This window comes from Triticum aestivum, chromosome 2A, assembly GCF_018294505.1.
Source record: "Triticum aestivum cultivar Chinese Spring chromosome 2A, IWGSC CS RefSeq v2.1, whole genome shotgun sequence".
Lineage (NCBI taxonomy): Eukaryota > Viridiplantae > Streptophyta > Magnoliopsida > Poales > Poaceae > Triticum > Triticum aestivum.
In genome coordinates this window covers 151,580,050-151,589,517 of record NC_057797.1, presented here as the reverse complement: position 1 = coordinate 151,589,517, position 9,468 = coordinate 151,580,050, and positions in this window count along the sequence as shown.

Below are 9,468 nucleotides of genomic sequence, written 5' to 3'. Positions count from 1 at the left end.
ATCGATTCCCCACTCCGTCGCGCTGCCGAACCTCCCCAGGCTCCGATTGCCTCTGCTGGTGGTCGCCGTCGACCCCGGCCCTCTTCACCTCTGGCCGTGGGGTTGGAGGTGGCTCTCGCCCAGCTGGGGCACCTCCGTCGTCGGTGTTGACCGCGCCGCCACTGCCGCAGGCCTCATCCATGGCGGGTCTGAGCAGCTGCCGCGCCTGGGCCCCGCCTGTTAGCGGACGGGCGCTGGGCTCCGCCGCTGCAGATGGGCCTCTTTCAACTGGTCTGGGCCTACCCGTCAGTTGGATGAGGCGGGTTCCACCGTGGCCACGCAGCGCGGTGCCTAACTGGGATGTGGGGTCCGACATGTTTGCGGACCGGGCCAACGGGCCCCGTTTTGGGCTTCTTCAAGATATACCTAGGGTTCCGGCTCGCTCCATTCGCGTCTGGATCCGCAAGGAATTGGTCGGCGCTCGTGCTTTCTCCGCCGCAGATTGCTTCCCCGCCGCCGCCCCTGGTGCCCCACCTCCGCTCCTCCCAACCACCACCATATCTCTTGCTAGCAGTACTTGGAAGGGGCCGAAGCCGACTCTCGCGGAGATCCAAGACATGGCTGATAATCGCGGGCGTGGCCAAGGGCGCGGAAGGAACAATAGGAATCGATCTGCCTCGGTTGAGCAACGCCTCCAGCGCCCTCCCCCGCCGTCTGGACCGACTATGGTGCAAGGTAACTAGCCCCCTCTTGGATTTGACCCGCAGTTTGGCCATCCACAACAATTCGTCCCCAATTTTGGTTTCCAAGGCCCTCCATCGTGGGGTTATCCAGGGCCTTTCTTCCAGCAGCCGCAATCCAACCAGTGGAGGAACCCTATGGCCTGGCTTGACCAGAGCCATAACCCTTAAGCGACTGCGGGAGATCCAGGGCAAGGATCCCAACAGGGAGGACCGCAGCAATAGCAACCATCAGGACTGCAGCAGCAAAAAGTGGGGAATGCAGGTACAAATGCAATTGGAGCTGAGGCTAGTGATCCTATTGCAGTCAGAAATCCTTCTCTATCCAATAGGAGAGACAAGGGAATGAACAGGCAGAGTAAGAATCAGCAGAAGGAGAGGAACCCTACCCCTGCTAGAGCTGATGAGCCATATGCAGATGGAATCTGTCTGAACTGTGGGGAGCCAGGTCACACTAGAGAGAAATGTACCAAGCAGAGTTTCTGCTTCATCTGCAAGATGGTGACTCATGTGGTTGAGGATTGCCCCATCAAGAAGAAACCAAGGAATGTGGCAAAATATGTTGGGAGTGTGGCCACAGGACTTGGGTATTATCAGATAGATGTTCCTGATGTTAACTCTTAGCATGTTGGACTGATGAAGAATGTTGGAGTAGTTTACATTGAGTCTGGTGCTGTTTCTAAGGATGAGCTCAACAAAAACTTCTCAACGATTTACAAAACCACTTGGCCCTGGCAGATCAGACAGTTGGATGAGTGGACCTACTTGGTTAAATTCCCACCACACATCCCTGTGGAGCAAGTGGCTGGTTACCCCATGTTTGGGCTTCCATCTGTGGAAGGGGCTACTGTTAAGATGGAAACCTGGAAGGGTGACTGGAAATACTTTGCTGAGCTGCAACATGTTTGGGTGAAGCTGGAGAACCTTGACCCAACTTGGACAGATTGGGGGGTGCTTGAACAATTTGCCTTTGCCTTTGGGACTTTGCTGGATGTAGATTGGCAAGGCAATTTCAAGTCCCTGTTTGAGGTGGTTAGGATAAAAATCAGATGCAGAGACTTCTCACTCATTCCTGCAGAGAGACTTTTTGGAATTGGAGAACATCTATACAATGTAAAGATCACTGTTGAAATTCCCCCTGAGCCACCCATTGGAGGAGAGGCCCTAGAAGAGGATGTCAATGGGAATGGTACTAACTCTCATGCTCACAGTGAGGATCCAGTCTTTGATCATGGCCCTGCAAGAGGGACTCCCAACTCCTCGGCCTCTGCCTCTCTCAGTGGAAACTCAAGCTCCTCTGGGCTTTCTCAACTCAACAACAGGCAGGCAGCACTGGCCTTTCTGCAACAGATGGATGACCATGGAGCTGATGACACCTGCTACTCCCTTCTTAGGGAAATGGAGCTCACTGACTCAGACATGTCTGATACTGAAGTATACCTGGAGATAGCAGAGCAAATTACTCAAGCTGATGTGACTGTGTCCACTGGCCCACCAATGGAAAAATCAGGGAAAAGCACTTGGGGGCCTATCGTCCTAGAAAGGAGGAGCACCAGGGTTGATCTGGGAGGAAGGACTATGTTGGAAATAGCCATGGATAACAAAGCTGTGCAGAACCTTGGAAAAGATAAAACTTCAGTCAAAGGTACCATTCTTAAAAATTCTTTTGAACATTTCAATGATCCAAAGTTTTTAAGTATTGCTGACCAAATAGGAGTAGAAATTGATTGTTCTCTAGCTAAAGTAGGGGAAGATTTACCCATTCTTAGGAGTACTACTGACAGCTATAGCTGTCCCCCTAGTCTTGTTAATGTAGATGTAGATGATGTTTATCATTCTGCCTCTGCTGCAAAGCACCCTAGTGATAATGTAGTGAATAGTACTGTATATGACCCTCTTGCTCTAGTTGGTACTAATGACAACCCCAGCTGTCACCCTAGTCCTGATACTTTTCCCCAAGTAGAAGAATGCCTAGTTACCTCTACCATCCACAGGGAGTCCCCATGCTATGGTGGAGCTGCAGAACCTAGTGCATCTCTGGAGAGCATAGAGTATTTGCTCCCAAACAATTTGCTTTCAGAGGATGCTGGTAACTGTAGTCCTCCCTGCACCCCCGGGGCTAAAAGGGATTGATAGTGATTACTTAGATCACAGCGCGTTGTGGACACACATAGCCAAATATGGACGGGGCAAGCAACCCAGGACAAAAAGATCTAAATGAAATGCCTATTTTGGAATATCAGGGGTATCACCACGTTTGGTAAAAAACCCCATATTATTGATACTTTAAATAAAACCAAAGCAGACATCATTGCCTTCCAGGAAACCAAGAAAGAGGAGCTCTCTGCTGCCTTTTTGAAATCCATTAGTGGCAATAGATGCTTTGAATGGCATCACCTCCCTGCCTTGGGTACTGCAGGAGGGATTTTGATGGGAGTAGACTTAGATATCTTTGACATTTTGGAGTGGGATGCCAAGAAGTTCTCAGTGTCCTGTACCCTTACTTTAAAATCTACTCAGAAGAAGATTAGGGTGGTAGCTGTATATGGGTCCCCTTATGAGGAAGGCAAGGAGGAGTTTATTTCTGAACTTCACTCTCTCCTGCTAGATATTGACACTCCAACTCTGATTGGTGGAGATTTCAATTTTACTAGGTATCATAGTGACAAGAACAATGGTAAAGTAGACCAGAAATGGTGTGATAAATTCAATGCTTGGATAGAAATCTGGAGCCTGCTAGAAATTAAAATGTCTGGCAGGCAATTTACCTGGGCCAACAACCAGGATAACCTTGTCATGTCCATCATAGATAGAATTTTTTGTACCACTGAGCTAGATGAGATTTTTCCCCTCAACTCATCTCAGGCCCTCCCTAGGGTTTGCAGTGACCACACCCCTTTGCTTTGGGACTCAGGGGTTGGCACTGTACCCAAGGCCTCTAGCTTCAAATTTGAGAAGTGGTGGCTCCTCATTGACAATTTTAAGGAGCTGGCTGCTAAATGCTAGAATGCTCCTGTCAAAAGCACCTCCCCTCTGGACATTTGGCAGGAGAAGACTAGAAGGTTTAGGAAATTTGCTAAAGGTTGGAGTAAGAATATAGGAGCTGAAATTAGGAAAATTAAATGTACTCTCATTATGGAATTTGATGCTCTTGACATTGAGGCTGAGACTAGTACCCTCTCTGATGTTGATACTACTAGAATGCATGATATCCATAAGGAGCTCCAAAAAATTTGGCTAGTTGAGGAAACAAAAGCCAGACAAAGAGCTAGGGATAGAGATATCTTAGAAGGTGATAGAAACACCAGGTATTTCCAGGCTGTTGCTAACCAGAGGAGGAGGAAGACCTTCATTCACTCCTTAGAGGGTCCCACAGGTGTGGTGACTGACACTAAGGATATATTAGATGTGGCTACTAATTTTTATAAGGATCTCTTTAGAAAATAGAATAAAAGAAATTTCACTTTGAAGGAAGACTTCTTCAATGAGACTGATAAGGTTTCTGATGAGGATAATGACATGCTCCAATCCTCTTTCTTGGAGGAGGAGGTGAAGGAAGCAGTCTTTGGTTCCTACTCTGATGGGGCACTAGGACCTGATGGCTTGTCCTTTATGTTCTATCAAGAGTTTTGGGAAGTCATCAAAAAAGACCTTATGGCCCTTTTTGATGATTTCCATGCTGGCAAATTAGATATCTATAGGTTAAACTTTGCCATTCTTTCTCTCATTCCTAAAGAGAAAGATGCTACCTCCATGAAAAAATTTAGGCCTATCAGCCTGCTTAACTGCAGTTTCAAGATCTTCACCAAAGTGCTCACTAACAGGCTTGCTAAACTCATGCACTTTCTTACTTCTAGCAATCAAACTGCCTTTATAAAAGGCAGGTACATCCTAGAAACTGTAGTGACTGCTCATGAGATTTTGCACTCTGTGCATAGCTCTAAAACTCCTGCAGTTGTGCTTAAACTAGACTATGAGAAGGCTTTTGACAAATTAGATTTAGAATTCCTGCTTGAAGTCCTCTCCAGGAGAAATTTCTGTCCCAAATGGATCCATTGGATCAAACAGATTACTCATGGGGGCTCTGTAGGAGTCAAAATTAATGGAGTAGAAGGCAACTTCTTTGTCGCTGGCAAAGGACTTAGGCAAGGGGACCCTGTCTCCCCATTACTTTTCAATCTTGTAGTAGATGTCCTTACCAGAATGCTGTATAAAGCTGCTCAGAGGGACCTGATTAGTGGCCTCTGCCCTGAATTTCTCCCTGGTGGGGTCATCTGCCTCCAATATGCAGATGACACCATCCTCTTCTTGGAGGACAATCTAGATAAGGCCAGTAACATGAAAACTATCCTTCAATGCTTTGAACAAGTGTCAGGCATGAGGATCAATTATAGTAAAAGTGAGCTCATTACCTTAGGAATGGATGCAGATAGATCTGCTGATTTTGCTGACACTTTTAGCTGTGTTATAGGGAAGCTCCCTATAAAATACTTAGGAGTCCCTCTCCACTATGATAAGCTGAGGGGAGAGGACATCCAACCTATTATAGATAAGATCCTTAAGAGGATGGCTGGCTAGAGAGGGAAACTCCTGTCTTATGCTGCTAGGCTTACTCTTATTAACGCCTGCCTTTCTAGTATACCTGTATACCTTCTCTCCTTCTTCAAATTCCCTAAATGGGCACTTGACTTGATTAACACTCAGTTAGCTCATTGCCTGTGGAATGATTTTGAAGGGAAAAGGAAACTACATCTGGCCAACTGGCACCTAGTGTGTATGAAAAAAGAGCATGGGGGTTTGGGGGTGCCTAACCTCAGGGATGTAAACTTGTGCCTCCTAGGGAACTGGGTTAAAAGGTATATTATAGATGAAGGCAAGATCTGGAGAAACATAGTTGACAAGAAGTATATCAAGAACTCCCGAAATATCTTTTCTAGTAAAACTCCTAACCCATCTAAATTCTGGCAAGGAGTGCTCTGGGCATATAAAGCCCTCAAATTTGGATATAGATGGCAGGTAGGTGATGGAAAAAAATTAACTTCTGGGAAGATACCTGGTTTGGTACCTCCCCCTTTCTGTCCAATTCTGGCCTCTTTACACTATCTGTGACCAGCAATTGTGTTACCCTCTCTGATGTATGGGACGGTAACACCATTAAACTGACCTTTAGGAGGACTTTTACTGATAAAATGCTAGATTCCTGGATGTGCATTGAGCAGATCCTTCGTAGTGTCTCTTACAATGGGGATGATGATGCGCTCATTTGGCAATATGACTCTAAGGGGATGTATACTACTACCTCCTTGTACAACATCATCAACTTTAGGGGGGTTCAACCCATTTATATTCCTTCTGTCTGGTCCATTGTCTCCCCACCCAGAGTGCAAATCTTTCTCTGGCTCCTGGCCCACGACAAATTAATGACCAGAGATATTTGGATAAGAGAAACATGAGGAAAACCTTTGATCTGTGAATTTTGCACTGACAATGAGAGCATTGACCACCTCTTCTTTGGGTGTGCTGTAGCTCAAAACATCTGGAAGGATGTGTCTGCTTTCTTTAAAATTCCTGTAGGGCAGGACTACCTTTCTGTAGCTAGATTTTGGCCTGCTAGCAAAAACAATGTGCTTTGAATTCCATCTGTGCTTGTATATTGTGGGGCATCTGGAAAACTAGAAATGCACATGTGTTTAAAAATGCTATCTGGTCTAATATTAAATAGGTTTGGAGACGTATCCTCTTGATGATCAAGAAATGGATGATCCTGTTCAAAAAGGATTACCTCCCCCAGATCGAGGCATTTGTCCAGTGGGTCTCAGAGAAGCTCAAGAACCCCTTCCAGCTTTCGATGGGGTGACACGCCTGGACCTTGCTGGGGTGCTTTACATGCTCTCCCTGGGTGAAGCTGATGCATCGAGGAGCCCTCCACCTGCTGGGAACAAGAAGCTGTCTGTGCTCAGCCCGACAACCCCGCTGGAGCTGCTGCTGCTGCCGCCATCCCCTGAACCTTCCCCTTTGAAGAAGGCCAGGTTCAAGATAGCAGATTCGGAGAAGTTGATCTCTGCCGCCTAAGTCTCCTGTCATACGGAGTTCTGATAAAAAATAGGGGACAATGCTCTGTAATAGGGATAACTTTCATTTTCCCCTTTGCTCATGCTTTTAGAGCAATTTTGGGATGTTTTTCCGCTGCTGTGTAGTAGCATGTTGGACCTTTATGTTTTCTCTCTCTTGTGAACCTTATGGTTTCATATATATATGGAACCGGGAGGGCTTTGCCTCCTCCTGTTGCTCTAAAAAATTTCCAGTCAAAGATCAGTTCATGCTTGTTTGGGGTTACGACAAGGAGATCCACTATCCCGATACTTTTTTAATATTGTGGTTGATATGCGTGCAAACCTTATCGACTGTGCAAAAGGCACATGTCCGTTTAGTGGGGTGGTGTCGCGTCTGGTGGATGGCAGGCTTTTCATCCCACTATATGTTGATGATATGATTTACTTCGGAAAGGCAAAAAAAAATTTAGGCATGTGTTGTGTGCTTTCGAGCAGTTTTCTGGTTTGAAGATTAATTTTCCATAAAAGTGAATTGTTCTATTTTGAATTGTGGATTTTTCTCTCTAAGAATCGTGTATTGTTTGGCTTTGGAAGAGACAACCCATTATACCCATTGTTTGGTCGTGTGCAGGGTCAGTTCTCGACCATGTATTTTGGATTTCTGATACATTATTGTAGACTCTCAAATGCCGATTGGAACCATGTGGAGAAGCATATGGAAAAGGGCCTGAATAGTTGAAATGGAAAGCCCTGGTCCTCTCATCCTCTGGGATGGCTTGTCCTCTTCAACTATGTACCGTGTAACATGGTCCTTTACAGGCTCTGGTCATTTCAAATTTCAAATGGAGTTCTACCTAAATAGGGTTGTTTTAGGTCCCTTTTTGACAAAGCGGTAGAAAAAAATACTTACTTGCAGAATAGGAGGTGTTATCGGCCATCTGATAGAATAGGACGGTCTTCTGATCCAACACACAGAGGTTAAGAACATTACTCTTCTCAGTAAATAGCTCTTCAAGATTCTTAATGAGGATGTGGTATGACAAGACCTTTTACGACATAAATAATTGGGTTGAAAGCCATCTCTTAGGTTCAAGGGAAACCTAGAGTTTCTTACTTTTTGGATGGTCGGATGAAGAGCAGAACTTCTTTTTTGCTTCAATAATATTAAAGAAAATTCTGTAATTCGATTCTAGGAGGGTAGGTGGTTAGGAAATGCACCTCTTCATGAGAGTACCCGACCTTATATCATATAGTGTGTAACCAACATGATACTTTAGCACAAATGTTGGGCACCTCTCCTCCCCGTGTGTCTTTCAGGCATGATCTAGTTGGGCTAGACTTGGGACATAGAACACCTTCCTAGTGTGGTTGGAAAATGCCCAATTATCACAAGGGAACGATGTATTCTTTTGGCATCTCCACCAACAAGGATGCCTCTCGATTGACTGTATGTATCGAGCTTTAGTCCAGTATGATACACCATTCAACACTAAGAACACTTGTCAAAATGATCATTCCTTTGGAAATAAGATTTTCCTTTGGTACCTCCGCAAAGGGATCCCAACTAAAGATAATTTTGCAAAACATAATCGGTCGAGAAGCACACAATGTTGTTTCTCACAAATATGGAACAATCAAACAACTGTTCTTCCAGTACAAGTTCACTCGCGCCACATGGTCAATCATCCAGGTGGCATCTAACATGTAACCACTCATATTCCACATATCTTTGCCACTTGGCTACATGGCTCTAGTCGACATCTCATGCATCTCAGATCCATCACCAAGGCACTAACACTTGACCTTGCTTATGCTGGAGTATGTGCATACGAAGGAGGCATTCTATGAAGTTTTCTCCTGACTTGATTGGTGTTTTTTTTGTCCAGATTACCCTTCCACCCCTAGGCAACTAACCATTATATTTCACTAGTTTTAATGATTGTGTGTTCTTTCAATGGTGTGCATCTCAGATATGTGTTGACGCTCGAAAATGGCATGACCACAAAGAGTGACTTGAAGCTATAGCAAGATGAAGTCAAAATTATGGTTGTAGTCACCATTAGATGACCCTTTTCGAGAAGATCAAAATTGATATATAGATGGCCCAAAATGGAGCTCAGATGCAAAAAAGTATGACAATTTCAATAGATGCCCATGTTGACATGAGATTATGATATGTCATGAAGCATGATTATGATAGTCTCGGATGGAAAAAGTTCCAACATAAAAGTTCTTTGTCTCGTCGAAACAGATGATTTTTGATATAAAAATAGTCTTAATCCAAGGCCGTATGCAAAAATTATAGCCAAAACTGTGGGCTGTTGTAGTAGCTGGCCGGATAATCCGATTGGAGGCCGGACGAACGACCTGAAATGATCCGAGTGGAGCCTGGGCGATCCGGACAAGACACTGGACATTCGAACAACTTTTTCTGTTGTAGAAGATGTTAGGAAATAGCCTGAAACCCCCTGGAGATGGCCTCACATTCAAAAGTGTTCAACATCAAAGTTGTTTGTCTCGTTGAAGCGACCGATTTTGATATAAAAATTGTCTTAATCCAAGCTAGTATGCAAAAGTTACAGCCCAATCAATGTGTTGCCGTCAGAAATCTGGGGTTGCTCGGATCATCTGGGCTTCCAGCCGGATATCCGGCCTGGGTCGTGAAAAGTCCGAGCTAGGTTAAATTTTGAAGATTT